This window comes from Rana temporaria, chromosome 4, assembly GCF_905171775.1.
Source record: "Rana temporaria chromosome 4, aRanTem1.1, whole genome shotgun sequence".
NCBI classification, from domain to species: domain Eukaryota; kingdom Metazoa; phylum Chordata; class Amphibia; order Anura; family Ranidae; genus Rana; species Rana temporaria.
The window spans coordinates 362,556,769-362,573,685 of record NC_053492.1 but is presented as its reverse complement, the minus strand read 5'-3'; the positions used below and the strand labels follow the sequence as shown (position 1 = coordinate 362,573,685).

Here is a 16,917-nt window from a genome sequence, read left to right as displayed (position 1 = left end):
GTGAATGAGGTGAAGTTTTGCCTACTTTCATCATCCTGTCATGTGCAAGCAAAACAAATATTTTTTTTTCCTTGCATGTGATTAGGTATTCTTTGCAAAATAAATGTTCACCACATTCATTAATCTAAGGGGAAATTCCCTGGTGAAGTGAATAGTCTATTTGCTTTTAGTAAACCCCATTGTGTTTATTACAAATACTGTTTATACATTTATTTATTTAGATCACTACATAAACCATTTAGGTGTAGCTTTAGAAACTCTTGATTACAAAAAGCTCAAATATTTTATTGACACATCACTGTGATGTCACTTTACTGCCCATAAGGATGATCTAATACATTTTTTGTCAACAGTCTGTTATGTGTAAAATGTTACTGTTGTATGTACAAGCCCTATTTAGGTTGTCATCATTAAGCAAGAACCTGGGTACAGTACACAGCATTTTCCACCTTTTTAAAGGATATAATCAATTACATATTTAGCTTTGCATTACGTTTTTTCATAAAAAACAGTATTCTTCTTAAGACTATACTTTCAGGGATCATTTCTATAGTTCTTGACTGTCGAAATGTGCTCTAGGGTGTACAAAAAACAGTATTCTTGCTGAATCCAATCGGTCTGTCAGTGTGAAAGGGGCATTAATGACAATATGCCTTGTGTAGCAATTCGTGTTATGTATTTTTTTTATTTGCTATATTTATTTTTCACCAAAAGTGAAGTTAATCTTTAAGTAGATATCAACCTTAACTAAATTACTGCACGTTTAGTTTACTAAAGCACTGGGTATTATAAACAACTAACTGTTGGATCTCAGTCCTATTGGCCCTCTCAAGCCTATTTCCAGCCACTTCCTGTCTACATACATGTACTTTAGCAATGGATACATATCATATTTCAGGGGGAAAAAAATGATGGTGACATATGTAGACCATTTCTGCCTAATGTGCGTTAAAACGTCCTTTTGTGGTCTCCATTGAAAACCTGTGTTATTTATTTGAATCAAAGCCACATCTTTTATTGATTTATATTACTTATAATTACATTTATTGTACTATTGTGACATTCATTTTTTATTTTATTTTTACATATAGACATGAACAAAAAACTATTACAATTATTCAAATCAGATTAGTGATCATGAAAGCAGATAAACAATGTGAATACTAATGTACAGTCATTTGGAATTGGTGCCACTTACATTAGATATAATACGTGTAATGTTATGTAAAAATATTCCCAGAAATAATCTGTTATCATGCTTTAACTTTTCCAATGTTAAAATGTCATAACTGCTAATACATATGTAATACACTATCTCTTACCATTATAGAACGTGTCATTTTAACTAGAAATTACATGATACGACAATGGTGGAAACTATGTGCTTCAACACCATCATTGTCAAAATGACATCCCCTATAATAGCAGAAGACAGCTCTTAACATGCTTGTTAGGTTGACTAGAACACTTAAATGTTCAAATGAAAGTTTGACACAAGAGAAAGTTTATTTTCTGCTTTGCTAGAATACTTTGGAAGATTTACTAAAACGGGAGCAATCAAAATGTGGTGCAGCTCTGCATAGTGACCAATCAGCTTCTAACATCAGCTTCAATTAAAGCGGATGTGCCACGGGAACAAAATATTAAAAGTCAGCAGCTACAAATACTGCAGCTGCTGACTTTTAATATTAGGACACTTACCTGTCCTGGAGTCCAGCGCCGATCGCAGCAGAGCACGAGCGATCGCTCGTCACTCTGCTGCTCCCCCCGCCATCCACGCTGAGGGAACCAGGAAGTGAAGCGCTGCGGCTTCACTGCCCGGTTCCCTACGGCGCATGCGCGAGTCGCGCTGCGCCCGCCGATTGGCTCACACGCTGTGTGCTGGGAGCCGAGTGTTCCCAGCACACAACGGGCGACAGACGGGATGTGACGGAATGCCCGTCTTTCGCCCGTATCGTGTGGCCGGAAGTGGGTGCAAATACCTGTCTTTAGACAGGTGTCTGCACCCCCCTCCCCCCTGAAAGGTGTCAAAAGTGACACCGGAGGGGGGGAGGGTTCCGATCAGCGGGACTCCACTTTAGGGTGGAGGACCGCTTTAAGCTTAAAACCTGGAAGCTGATTGGTTTGCAGAGCTGCAGATATTCCCCTCCAGTTTTAGTAAATCTCCCCCTTTTTTCCTTAAACTAGTTCAGAAGTGGTTAAACAGTTTTAGTAAAATAAAACATATCAAAAATAATAACATTTACAAAAAATTAATATAGGACATAATAAGAAAGATTGTCATTTAAATAGCGTTGCATGTTCTATCGATATCGTATTTTTTTGTTTAACTTTTCCTTACTTCAGAAAAAATAAGCATTGTATCACATAAACTTGTTCATATATTGTCATAAGACAAATTAAGAGGACCTGAACTGTGGAAGCTGTGCACAAAAAAACAGAAGGAGGGCGCTCCTATGAAGCTCCAAACACATTGGCCCGGATTCACATACGTCGGCGCATACTTATGCCGCCGTAGCGTATCTTCTTTACGCTACGCCGACGCAGCGCAGAGAGGCTGACAAGCATTTTTTTCAAAGTGGTGCTTATCCATTAGTTTGATAGTAAATCAGACCATGTATTTTAGCACTTGCACCCTTTGTGGTTCTAACATGTCATGTGAAGAAAAACCAAGGGTCACAATAGAAGTTAATGTGGGATGATATGAAAGTGTGTCACAATAAACCATGTCCTTTAGAAAATTATACTTTCACCAGGACCAACATTAAAGCTGATCTCCAGGTTTTCTGTGACTTTAAATAGTTTCAGCTTTAGCTACATACACTACTGGGTTCTAGCTGTAAGACAGAGATTTTGCACCTTACACCCGAAACAATGCAGAGTCGATCTGTGCAGTATTCATCCATTCATAGGCAGCTTTGTACTGTGTTCTGGGAATGAATACAAAGCTTTCTTTGATTGGCTGAGACGGAGAGCATGACATAATCAGCTGCCCCTCCAACTCAACCAATCAGATGAGGCGTGGTATTCGTTCTCAGAATACAAAGCTGCTTATGAATGGCTGAGTACTACCCAGATCAACTCCTATTTTGTTTTGGGTGTGAGACGGGAAGTCTCTGTCTCACAGCTCAAACGCAGCACTGTGTACTGTATGTAACTGAAGCTACATACAGACCATACAGTGCTTAAAGCCAGTGCAACACTTAGTGAAGGAAATAGTTTCTTGGACCAGCTTGGTCCAAACAAACTATTTAAAGTGTCAAGAAAAATTGAAAATGAGCTTTAACCACTAGCCAACCAGCTCACACAGATATACTGTGGCAGGTCAGATTTCCTGCGCAAACTGACATACTTGTACATCGGTCTGTGCAAGGAGGATAGCAGGCACAAGCAGTAGGAGTGTGTCCGCGGGTCCCGCATACTCAATGTGCGCTGGTGACCTATGATCGCGGTGAGGAGAGGCAGAATAGGGGAACTGTAAACAAGGTGATTCCCTGTTCTGCCAGATGGCATGACAGAGATCTACCGTTCCCAATGATCGGGGACAGTGATCTCTGTCATCTTCCAGTAAGCCCACCCCCTACAGTTAGAACACACCCAGGGAACACACTTAACCCCTTGATCGCCCTCTAGTGTTAACCCTTTCCCTGCCAGTGTAATTTTTACATTGATCAGTGCATTTTTATAGCACTGATCAATGTAATAATGTCACTGGTCCCCAAAAAGTGTAATTTAAGGTCAAATATGTCCACTGCAAAGTCGCAGTCCCGCTAAAAATCTCAGATCGCCACCATTACCAGTAAAACAATTTTTTTTTAAATAAAAGTCCCTAAATATATCCCGTAGTTTGTAGACGCAATACATGTTGCGCAAAGCAATCAATACGTCTATTGCGATACATTTTTTTACCAAAAATATGTAGAATAATATATATCGGCCTAAACTGATGAATCCATTTTGTTTTATATATATATATATATATATATATATATATATATATATATATATATTTGGGACATGTATTATAGCAGAAAGTAAAAATATAGTGCAAATAATAAAAACCGCAGATACCACCAAAAGAAAGCTCTATTTGTGGGTAAAAAAGGACATAAATTTTGTTTGGGTACAGCGTCGCATGGTCATTAACCACTTAAGGACCCCTTCACGGTGATATACGTCGGCAGAATGGAACGGCCAGGCACATCAACGTACGTTATCCTTTAAGCCCAGCTGTGTGGTCGCACGTGCACCCGCGGCGCGCTCCCGCGACCCGGTCCGAAGCTGCGGGACTCGCGGACCCGATCGCCGATGGAGTCCCGCGATCGGTCCACGTAGCTGAAGAATGGGGAGAGCCGTGTAAACACGGCTTCCCCGTTCTTCACAGTGGCGGCGTCATCGATCGTGTGATCCCTTTTATAGGGGGACACAATCGATGACGTAACACCTACAGCCACACCCTCCTACAGTTGTAAACACACTTAAGGTCACACATAACCCCATCAGCGCCCCCTTTGATTAACTCCCAAACTGCAATTGTCATTTTCACAACAAACAATGCATTTTAAATGTATTTTTTGCTGTAAAAATGACAATGGTCCCAAAAATGTGTCAAAATTGTCCGAAGTGTCCGTCATTAGTAGTAAAAAAAAAACGAATTAATAAAAATTCAATAATGCTATCCCCTATTTTGTAAACTCTATAAATTTTGTGCAAACCAACCGATAAACGCTTATTGCGTTTTTTTTTACCAAAAATAGGTAGAAGAATACGTATCGGCCTAAACTGAGGAATTTTTTTTTTTTATATATATTTTTGGGGGATATTCATTATAGCAAAAAGTAAAAAATATTGCATATTTTTCAAAATTGTCGCTCTATTTTTGTTTATAGCGCAAAAAATAAAAACCGCAGAGGTGATCAAATACCACCAAAAGAAAGCTCTATTTGTGGGAAAAAAAGGACGCCAATTTTGTTTGGGAGCCACGTCGCACGACCGCGCAATTGTCAGTTAAAGCAACGCAGTGCCGAATCGCAAAAAGGGGCAAGGTCCTTTAGCTGCATTTTGGTCCGGGTCTTAAGTGGTTAAGGGGCAAATCCTTCTGGGGGTGAGGGGGTTACATTTGACATCATAGCACACTATGCAGTCATAGTCTACAAAAAGCGAATCTCAGTGTTCTATCAAATTTTTGTCAATCTTAGGCCCCATACACAAGAGAGGATCTATCCGCTGGAATTTATCTGCGGATCAGTTTCAGCGGATAGATCCGCTGGTGTGTACAACCCAGCGGATATTTTTCCGCAGATTTTTCTCGGGCCGACCGATTTCCAGCGGATAAAAATTTCTTAGCATGCTAAGAAATCTATCCGCTGGAATCGGCTCCAGCGGATCGATCCGGTGGTCTGTACAGACTCACCGGATCGATCCGTCCGAAACCATCCCTCGCATGCGTCGTAATGATTCGACGCATGCGTGGAATTCCTTATATGACAGCGTCGCGCACGTCGCCGCATCATCATCGTGGCGTCGGCGCGACACGTCACCGCGGTGTGAATTCGGCGCGGATTTCGATCTGATGGTGAGTACAATCCAGCGGATCGAAATCCTCAGAGGATTTATCCGCGGAAACGGTCCGGAGGACCGTATCCGCGGATAAATCCTCTCGTGTGTACTAGGCATAAAAGTTACCCAGTTTATAGATTTTAGAGTAAAAGTCCATAAATAATTAGTTTCCTAGGTGCACAAGCTATATGAAATCTGGGATTTGTCAGTCAGTGGTTTATGACAGTCATAACTGTGTAGCCCCCAAAACAACTCAGTATATGATAACTTAGTACCAGACATAAAAGAACAGAAGCAAAAAAAAAAGACTTGCAAAGTAAGGGCTGTTTAAAATGTAACCTACTTCTATTTAAGTCCTCCTGGTTTAAATATTGAAATCCATAATATTCACCTCATGCAAATACACAGGGCAAAGGCAAAATAAAGATCATCGTGACTTGAAAAAAATGGAGGCAGTCTACAGTAAAAGCAACATTTTAGAAGAATAATTATAGACTCACTGAGAAACCACAACCATTTTGTTCAAATAAAGTGCTTTTAGTTGCCATGACAAAAGTCATTAAAAAATTAGTTGAATAGATGTATTCTAAATGTGTGGCAGCTTTCAGTTATAGTACATGTAAAAGCGTAAATACACACGTAAATCCATTTTCATGACAAACATTTCTTCCAAGACTTAAGAAAATGTATCTGGTATAAAAATAAACATAGCTTCTGACTAAGAATGACAGATCCTTCCAACCACACATACAATTTACAGTAAAGCTTTTTGTATACTAACCAGTTAACAAGTACTAATGACAAGTACTAACTAACTGTTATGTACACACGACCGTTTTTCATGACGAGAAAAATGCAATTTTTTAAATTGGTCATTAAAACGGTCGTGTGTAGGCTCCAGAGCATTTTTCTCGATGAGGAAAATGGCCATTAAAAATTTAGAACCTGCTCTATTTTTTCTCGTCGTTTTTCTCATCGTGAAAAACGGTTGTGTGTAAGCTTTAACCACTTAACGCCCGCCGCACGCCTATTTACGTCCACAGAATGGCACGTACAGGCAGATGGGCGTATATATACGTCCTTGCCTTCTAGCGGGTGGGGGGTCCGATCGGGACCCCCTCCTCTGCGTGCGGCGGGCGGCTTACCTCGGGGAGCAATCCGGGACGACGGCGCGGCTATTCGTTTATAGCCGCTCCGTCGCGATCGCTCCCCGGAGCTGAAGAACGGGGAAAGCCGTATGTAAACACGGCTTCCCCGTGCTTCACTGTGGCGGCTGTATCGATCGAGTGATCCCTTTTATAGGGAGACTCGATCGATGACGCCTACAGCCACACCCCCCTACAGTTGTAAACACACACTAGGTGAACCCTAACTCCTACAGCGCCCCCTGTGGTTAACTCCCAAACTGCAACTGTCATTTTCACAATAAACAATGCAATTTAAATGCATTTTTTGCTGTGAAAATGACAATGGTCCCAAAAATGTGTCAAAATTGTCCGAAGTGTCCGCCATAATGTCGCAGTCACGAAAAAAATTGCTGATCGCCGCCAATAGTAGTAAAACAAATAAAAATAATAAAAATGCAATAAAACTATCCCCTATTTTGTAAACGCTATACATTTTGCGCAAACCAATTGATAAACACTTATTGCGATTTTTTTTACCAAAAATAGGTAGAAGAATACATATCGGCCTAAACTGAGGAAAAAAATATTTTTTATATATGTTTTTGGGGGATATTTATTATAGCAAAAAGTAAAAAATATTGCATTTTTTTCAAAATTGTCGCTCTATTTTTGTTTATAGCGCAAAAAATAAAAACCGCAGAGGTGATCAAATACCACCAAAAGAAAGCTCTATTTGTGGGGAAAAAAGGACGCCAGATTTGTTTGGGAGCCACGTCGCACGACCGCGCAATTGTCTGTTAAAGCGACGCAGTGCCGAATCGCAAAACCTGGCCTGGGCATTTAGCTGCCTAAAGGTCCGGGGGCTTAAGTGGTTAATGACGAGAAAAAAAAGTGCATGCTCAGAAGCAAGTAATGAGAAGGGAAATTGGCATAATCATCCCAAAGGGTGGAGCCATTCGAATGGAACTTGCCCTTTATAGTGCCGTCGTACGTGTTGTACGTCACCGCACTTTGCTCAAGCATTTTTTATCACGATCGTGTGTATGCAAGGCAGGCTTGAGAGGAATCACGATCGAGAAAAAAAATTTTTTTTTCCACGACATGAAAAACAGTTGTGTGTACGCGGCATTAGAAAGCAGGGGGCCAGATTCACGTAGAATTCCGGCGGCGTAACGTATACCATTTACGTTACACCGCCGCAAGTTTTCAGCGCAAGTGCTTGATTCACAAAGCACTTGCCTGTAAACTTGCGGCGGCGTAACGTAAATCCGTCCAGCGCAAGCCTGCCTAATTCAAACGGGGCGTGTATCATTTAAATTAGGCGCGGTCCCGCGCCGAACGTACTGCGCATGCTCCGTTTTGTAATTTCCCGCCGTGCTTCGCGCGAAATGACGTTGCACCGACGTAATTTTTTGACCGGCGACGTGCGTTACGTCCTTTCCTATTCCCGTACGACTTACGCAAAAAAAAATCAAAATTCAACGCACGAACAATGGCCATACTTTAACATGGCTAGTCTAAATATAAGCCATTGAAATAGCATGCGTAACTTTACGACGGGAAAAGCCGACGTAAGAGAATGCGACGAGTGCGCGTAGCTTTGTGGATCGCCGTAAACAGCTAATTAGCATACCCGACACGGAAAACAACGCGAACTCCACCCAGCGGGCGGCAAAGTATTGTATCCTAAGATCCCAAGGCGTACGAAGCCGTACGCCTGTCGGATCTTAGCCAAATGCCGTTGTATCTTTGTTTGAGAATTCAAAATAAAGATACGACGCCGCAAATTTGAAAGTATGCCGGCATATCAGTAGATACGCCGTCGTACTCTCACTGTGAATCTGGCCCTTAGTCTACAATAGGGATAGGCAAACATTTGCCTGTTTGGCCGTCCTGACCTTCCGGGCTGCATGCTCAGATAAGGATCTGGCATAGATTTTGGGTTGGACCCCACGTCATTAAAAAAAAAAATATTTTTTTTCTTTATTTTTCAATTGCCGCGACTCATTTTAAATTCGTATTTGACTTTTTTTTTTCTTTAGAAATTTAATTTTTTCTCTAGCATGTTTTATACATGCTACAGATGTGTCACTTTACAGGTACATTAAGGGGTCCCCCCAGGCACTATATTTAAAGGAATTTTTTATTTTTATTGTTGCACTTTAAGCATAATTAAAATCACTGCTCCTGAAAAAAAACAGTTTAAAAAATATATATATTGATACATGTCCCCCAGGGCACTATCCATACCCCCATACCCCTTTTCATGGTCAATTACTTGCATATAAGCCTTCAAAATTAGCACTTTTGATTTTTCCTATTCAGCTCCCAGACTTCAATGGGGTTTGTGGTTTGGGTTAGAATATTTCCCCATGTTTGGGAGTTCTGCTGCGAATCAAACAAGGGGGTGTTCAGCCCATCCCTAGTCTACAACCGTCTGAGCTTCTACCTCACTAAAAACAACACTTCGCTTGCAGCACTTCACAGAAACTGTCCTACTAAAACTCACTAAATGATTTACTAACTACTAAATTCAACGGCCGCTACTCCATACTCTTACTACAAGACCTTTCTGCGGCCGTTGATACTGTTGATCACCTGCTCCCCTGCTCCTTCTCAATAAACTCTACTATGTTGGCCTCCAAGATTCTGCTCTTTCCTGTTTCTCCTCCTATCTTTCAGAGCACTCATTTTTTTTTTACCTTCAACTCTTTCTCCTCCTCTTCACTTACAGTACCTCATCTTCTCTACCTACACCTCCTCTTTTGGTCATTCGATAATCTTCCACAGCTTCCAATACTATTTCTACGCCAATGACTACCAAACATATCTCTCTCTCGTCTCACATTACTAAATTACTAACTGATATATCAACCAAGCTTGTAATATCTACCCCCCACCACTACCACCACCAGTGTCCTCCTCCCTGACTTTTCCATAAAGATAATTAATCCATCTATCAGTCCCTGCTCTCATCTCAGGGTACTAAGTGTAATCCTAGACAGTGACCTGTCCTTTTCTGCTCCAAATCAAATCGCTATCAAAAGCTTCTAGACTTCATCTCTGTAACATCTCTAAAATGTGCCCATTTTTACCTAATGAAACCACCAAGCTACTCATTCACTCCCTTGTTATCTCTCGCCTTGCAAAACTATTACAACTCCCTTCTATTAGGCCTACCTCTACACAGGCTATCCCCCTTCAGTCTATCATGACTGCTGCTGCCAGACTCATCTACCTTACCCACCCCTCTCTGCCAATCCCTTCACTGGCTTATGGTTACCCAGTGTATTTAATTCAAAATACTAACAACAACCTACAAAGCCATCCAAAATTATGTCCCAAGCTATGTCACCAATCTTGTCTCAAAATATCACCCAAATCGTCCTCTCTGCTCCTCCCAAGACTTCATCCTCTCTAGCGTTCTTGTCTCCTCCTCTCATGTTTATCTCAAGGACTTCTCCAGTACTCTGGAACTCTTCCTGGATCTACTTCAATCTTTCCAACTATCTGCTGCTCTGCTCAACTTTAGGTAATCCCTGAAAATTCATCTTTTCCAAGGAAGCCTATCAGGCCTCCACTTAATAATTACATTTTTAAATTTTTAAATCTTCCATCAGCTCATGCCTCACAGTGATTAACTTTTGTACAACCCCCCCTGCCTAACCTATCCAGCTGAGTCAAGTACACAGACTGCCCTGCGGAGGAAGGAATAGCCAACCACCCGGCTCTCTGAGTCTCTCTGAGCTGAGGAAGCTCCCTAGAGGAGGTGGTGCTGCCCGCCAGCAGCGAGCAGAGACGCGCTTGGGAGAACTGGGACAAAGCTCGGAGACAGCCGAAGACAGGGGCGGTGGATGAAGTGAACGGGTTGGATCCACAGCACTGAGTGCAGCCCTCAGCACTGAGCACGCTCTGGTAAGAGCGCAATGCAATAGAACATTAGGTGAGACCCTGCACGACATTTGAATTTTGGCTTTTATCAACCCTCCTCGCCTTCACATATCAGCGTCGATCCTCCCCAGCCAGCCTTCCTCAGCTTTTCCCAGAGGCATGGATGCTGTGAGTACAACAAAAAGTACAGAAAAACTGTGATGACAGCTGCCTGCATGTTCTTGGGAGAGGTGGAAATCAATCAGTGGGTTTGCAATATATATTATAAAACATTGAAAACTGGCTACAGTTGCTTGCTTTGATCCCCCTGGGATGTGCTGAATTGGAACTGGGTGCCGACAGCAAGTACAATTAAAATCTGGCACTTTTTTATTTTTTTTCCCCTGTTTTTTATTTAACCTCCTGTGATGTGCTGAAATGGAACTATGCACTAATAGAGTTTATTACCGGCAGAGTTTATTACAAAAGCAATGAAAATCTCTTACTTTTGCCTGTTAATACCTACTAGTATTGTGTGGAGCTGGGGCAGTGTGCTAGCAGTTAGCAGAATAAAAGCAAAGAAAACCGATTAATATTTTCCTACCCTCCGGTGATGTGCTGAACTGAAGCTGTGAACTGTGATCACCACAAAAAAGAAGAACATCAGACCTGTTACTTTTTCTTGCTAGTGCAGGTGGTGGTGGAATAGTGGACTAGCACAAAGTACTATGATTGCATAGAAAATTTGCTACTATTGCCTGCCTCTTCCTTCTGTTTCTGCTTGCTTCTACCGGTGTCACTCTGTTTTTTTCTTTTTTTCCCCTACCTCCCAGGGATGTGCTGCAGATGTGCTGCAGTGGAATTTTGTTACAGGAGCATTGAGAACGTGCTTCTTTGTTGGAGTAGCTGGCTAGCAGGCAGTACCATAAAGTAAAGAAAACCAAGTGGTATCCGCTAATCAGTATATGCTTACCTCCCCTGAGACGTGCAGAACCGAAATTGCAAACGGTGAACTTTGAACTATCTGACTAACTATTTGAGTATAAAAAAAGTATATAAAAAAATAAAATAAAGGGGATATTAGACCTGTTACTCCTTCACTGTTACTTTTTTCAGCTATACTCCTTAGTGTAGCGTGGTGATGGAATGATAGGCCAGCAAGGAGTTCCATGAATGTACCATAAATATATAGAAAACGCTACTACTATTATTTCCAAACTGCCTGTTTATCCTCTGTTATTGCCTGTTTCTACTCAATTAACTCAAAAGTAGTAATTCGATCATAGCCCTATCCGGCCCCCAACAAACTACGGGGACACAGATCGAGGTAACTTGGTGATCCAACATATAATTAGTGGTACCCATATAGTCCTACAGTACCCCCAAGAAGGGAAATAATTATAAAAGGAAGGAAAGGTGAGGTGAATTGAGCTGGTTTAAAACATGAGTACAAGTGGAAAGGGAGCAAGAGGGGGGGCAATCTCAAAATCCCCCCGTCTGAGCCTGACCCACAGTCTGGGCCCGATGAGTAAATATGTAACCCATGGGGGAAACGGAGACAAACAGATGGCGGAAAAACAGCAAGGAGCTAAAACTAACAGATACTAAGGAGAAGAAGAAGGAAAAGAAAAAAGCCTCCGTTATAACGCTGTAGAAATGGACACACTATCAGAGAATAGAACAAGAGGCTGAAGTAGAACTTGAACAGAGAATAGAGGAGGAACAACAAAACAAGGCATTATTACCAACAAACGTTGAAATAGAAGCCATGTTTGCTGCTCTGAAAAAATCTCTGAAATCGCAAATTGAAAAAATACAAAAAAACATGGGGCATATGCTGGAAAGAGTGGAGGAAGTAGAAAAAACAGACTGTAATGTAACCACTATTAAAAAACTAGAGGAAGAAATAAAATCTATAAGTAGGGAACAACAAGCACAAGCGTATAAAGTAGAAGATCAAGAAAACAGAGGCAGAAGGAAAAACATTAGAATACGTGGAGTACTAGACTCATCCCAGCCTGAAAACCTTTCAGAAATAATAATGGAAATCTGTAATCCACTATTGGATAGAGAAATAACCTCCCCATTAAGAATAGAAAGAGCCCACAGGATAAGAAGACCAAAAGAAATATCACAAGAGAACCCGAGAGATATTATCGTGCAATTTGAATGCTGAGAGGAGAAAAATCAACTATGGAGAAACCTGAGGGGAAAGTCGCCAATAAAATTTGAAGAAAATATTATTCAAATATATCAGGATTTGAGGAGGGAGAGGGGGGGCAAGAAGGTGATTAGGATCTGCACATTACAAAATAAAAAAAAAACATCTGTCAGAAAAAGGAAAAAAATACATGACCAACGTCAAAGCGTAGACCCAAATAAGCATATACTTAATGAGTCATATAAGCTTATAAGGTGACGGTATCCAGATTCCAAACCGTTAAGGTAGCAGACAAAGGTGGAATTCTAAAGGGATCCACTCCTTAGACAGTGGGTGGTAGACTATGGACGATGATGCCAGGAGTAGCCAATGAAGACCGTGGGCACTTTCAGGAAATCCCAAGGCTCAGAGTGTAACAGGTAGGAAAGGAAAAACAAATGCGTACATAGTGTAATACCGTTTTAAAATACTTTACTTGACATCAAGAGATAAAACATTACACTCACATTTCAGTAGTCATGAAAAAGCATGTAGCGATATAGCAGTAGAGTCAGCATGTATCCCGACGCATTTCGATCAATCGATCGTCATCTGGGGCGATTGAACGAAAGTGCCCACGGTCTTCATTGGCTACTCCTGGCATCATCGTCCATAGTCTACCACCCACTGTCTAAGGAGTGGATCCCTTTAGAATTCCACCTTTGTCTGCTACCTTAACGGTTTGGAATCTGGATACCGTCACCTTATAAGCTTATATGACTCATTAAGTATATGCTTAATTCATTTTCCACACTAGTCACATTTGCTCTGACTTTTTGGATTTGGAATCTTTATTGAGACTTATCCCTCACTCATGATTTCATTCATGTACTTTATTACCACTTATAAACTATGATCACTTGGTGTTATTTTTTAAGACCTTTTACATTGTTATATTTACATAATTAATTCACACATATTTTTAGCGCTACACTTTTTGTTTTCTATGTTTGTTTATTTGCAGAATTGATCTGATTCTGTGGTGTTGGCTGCCATTGTTATGTTTAGTAAGGTAGCGCGGTGATATATGTACTACTGTATATATTTTTTACACAATCCCAACCTTGTACTATGGAGATTCCCCAAATAGAAGAGCAAAGGGAGTTGCTATTGGATTGGGGAAAAACATTAGCTTCATAGTGGAAGAGAGGAGAGCCGACCCAGAAGGTCGTTACCTGTTCCAGAAAGGGATACTCCAAGGGAACAAATATACTCTTGCAAATATAATATAAATGTATAACCAGCAATTAATAGATCCATGGAGAATAACACATCCAAATAAAAAGGACTATACATATTACTCATCTGTGCACTGTACATACTCGAAACTTGATTACATTATGGTGGATCATGGGGTCTTAGACTTTGTAATGGAAACCTCAATAGGTATAATATCAATCTCTGATCACGCCCCGGTAATAGTAAAAATATGGTTTAATGAAATAGAGAAAAGAAAAGGGATGTGGAATTTGAACGAAGACCTCATGGATGATATAGAAGTAAGTAAGACAATAACAAATGAGATTAAACAAAACTTCATGATAAATAATACACCAGAAGTGAGTTCGGCAACAGTAAGGGAAGCCCATAAGGCGTATATTAGGGGCAAATTAATTTCCATAGGGGCGGGGAAAAAGAAGGCAAGAGAATTAATGATGAAAAATGCAATAAAGAAGATACATGAACTTAAACAAAAACATAAAATACATTGAGAAAGGGAAACGCATCAACAGATAGTGATTAAGAGGGCCCAACTTGGAGACCTGATGTAACAGGAAACTAGAAAAATATTTAAGAACGTAGTAAAAGAAAGATATACGGTGGGGGATAAACCCGGGAAATACATGGCCAGATTATCCAAAGAAAATAAAAATACAAATTATATTGAAAATTATAATGAAAAAATAAAGAACCAGATAGGAGAGATGAAATATAAAACTTCCGAAATCGCAAAGGTTTTCCAGACATATTATAGTACATTATATTCTATTAGAACGAATGAGACTCGACAGCAAGAGAAAGGTAGAAGAATTAAACTACAGGAATACTTAGAGGAAGTCAATTTACCAAAGATCTCTCAAGAGAATGCCAAACTACTAGAAGACCCAATTACCCAGGATGAAATATACAAAGCTCTCCAAGAAACGTCAGGGGGAAAAAGCCCAGGCCCGGACGGATTACCGATTAAGTATTATAAAAAATTTAAAGAAATCTTGGTCCCAGAATTATGTAATTACCTAAATAGAATAGGAGAAGATGAAGAAATAAGAAAATAATCACTCCTTGCCAATATTTCAATTATACCAAAAACTGGAAAAGATGGAACTCTTTGTTCCAATTATCGGCCAATAGCACTGCTAAACGCAGCCATAAAAGTATATGCAAACATACTGGCAACAAGGATAAAAACTTTAATGCCTGATCTAATGCATGTAGATCAGGCGGGTTTTGTAAAAGGAATAGAGGGAAGAGATAATGGCATAGGAACCATATTGTTACTCCATAAAGATAAAGAGAAGAAACCCCCAGTCGTACTCATGTCAATAGTTTATGATGGATACACTTCAGAGTATAGGTCTGGGACCCAGATTTATGAAATGGGTAAATAATTTGTATAATCACCCTACAACTAGGGTGAAGGTCAATGGGAGTATGTCGTCAGTGTTTGAGATGGCCAATGGAACTAGACAAGGGTGCCCACTCTCACCCCTCCTGTATGTAATATCATTGGAACCATTATTAGCTAAAATACGGAATAACCCTGACATGGGAGGGATAAGAGTGTGAAAGGAAGAACATAAGGTGGCCGCTTATGCAGACGACATACTCCTATACCTAACTAAACCAAGACTGTCATTGCCAAATGTAATAAAAGAAATAAAAAAATGCGGGGAACTTTCAAATTTCTAAATTAGGTGGAGGGAAGATTTTGCTGGAACTGGAAGGAGAAGACTTCTGAGTGGAAGGGCTGCCACTCTATTTTGTGGATGATTGGATTCGCTGGATAGCTGGCTCTTCTCCCTTGGAGGTTTTTTCCCTGGATGACTGTGATCAGGATTCCCTCGGACCTGTCATCAACACAGAGCGGTGTATCTTGTTCAAGGCTATTCCCTTTTAGCAATCTGGTAAGAGGCTATTTATGTGGTGGTGGCTTCACTGATCTGTAATACCTGTCACAGTGGTGTTATTAAGAATTCAGCTGTAACGTTTTCTGCTGCACATCCTGTGTTTTACATCCATCAGGACACTTATTTTGGACTTATTCATTTAATTCATTTTTTCAATATTTGATTTTCATGTTTTTATTCACATTGAATATTTTTCCAGTATCATAGCTGGCACAGTTGGCACAGTTTTTCTTTTTCCTAAATTTCTAAATTAACCCCATAAATACAGAAATCTTAAACCTGGGTTTAGATAAAAATTAAGAAAAAGCATTACAGAAAGAATTCCCATTTACCTGGGCGAAAAAAGCTTTAACATACTTAGGAATTAAGATAACACCTACAGTAGAAAAACTCTACCCAGCCAACTTCATCCCCTTAATTAATTAAATAAAACAAGATTTAAAAAACTTAGCGAGGAGACATATCTCATGGATAGGAAGGGTCAATGCATTTAAAATGATACTACCAAAAATAACCTATACATTTCAAATGTTCCCCATAAGAATACCACAAAGTTTCTTTAAAATAATTAAAACTATAATTTTGAAATACATTTGGCGGGGTAAAAAGGCCAGAGTAAATTTTACACTTTTAAATCGAAAAAAAAAAGGGGGGCTGGCACTCCCAGATATAAAGAGATACTACCATGCAGTAATATTAGTAAGATTAGCAGAATGGGCACATTTATACACTAAAAAGAAGTGGGTACAAATGGAAGCCATATCAAGACGACACAACTACACAAAAATATTTGGATACCCCCTAAATCAAGAACATTAGACACGGACACTCACATTATAACCAAGAATGTATTATATGGGACACAATGCACAGGCGTGAAAAATGGGAATATAACTCCCAGTTAATTCCACTAGCTGGCACTAATTTTTTTATACCAGGGAATAGGACACGGATGGGTAAGCAACTGGGAGCCACACAACCTAGGGATATTATCACACAAGGTAAAATAAGGTCAAGGCAAGAGTTAAAAACA

General features: G+C 40.2%; 1 pseudogene; it reads left to right on the top strand.

Annotated features, from left to right (window-relative positions):
• The first annotated feature begins 522 nt into the window (after positions 1-522).
• Positions 523-635, top strand: LOC120938758 (annotated as a pseudogene).
• The last annotated feature ends 16,282 nt before the right edge of the window (positions 636-16,917 follow it).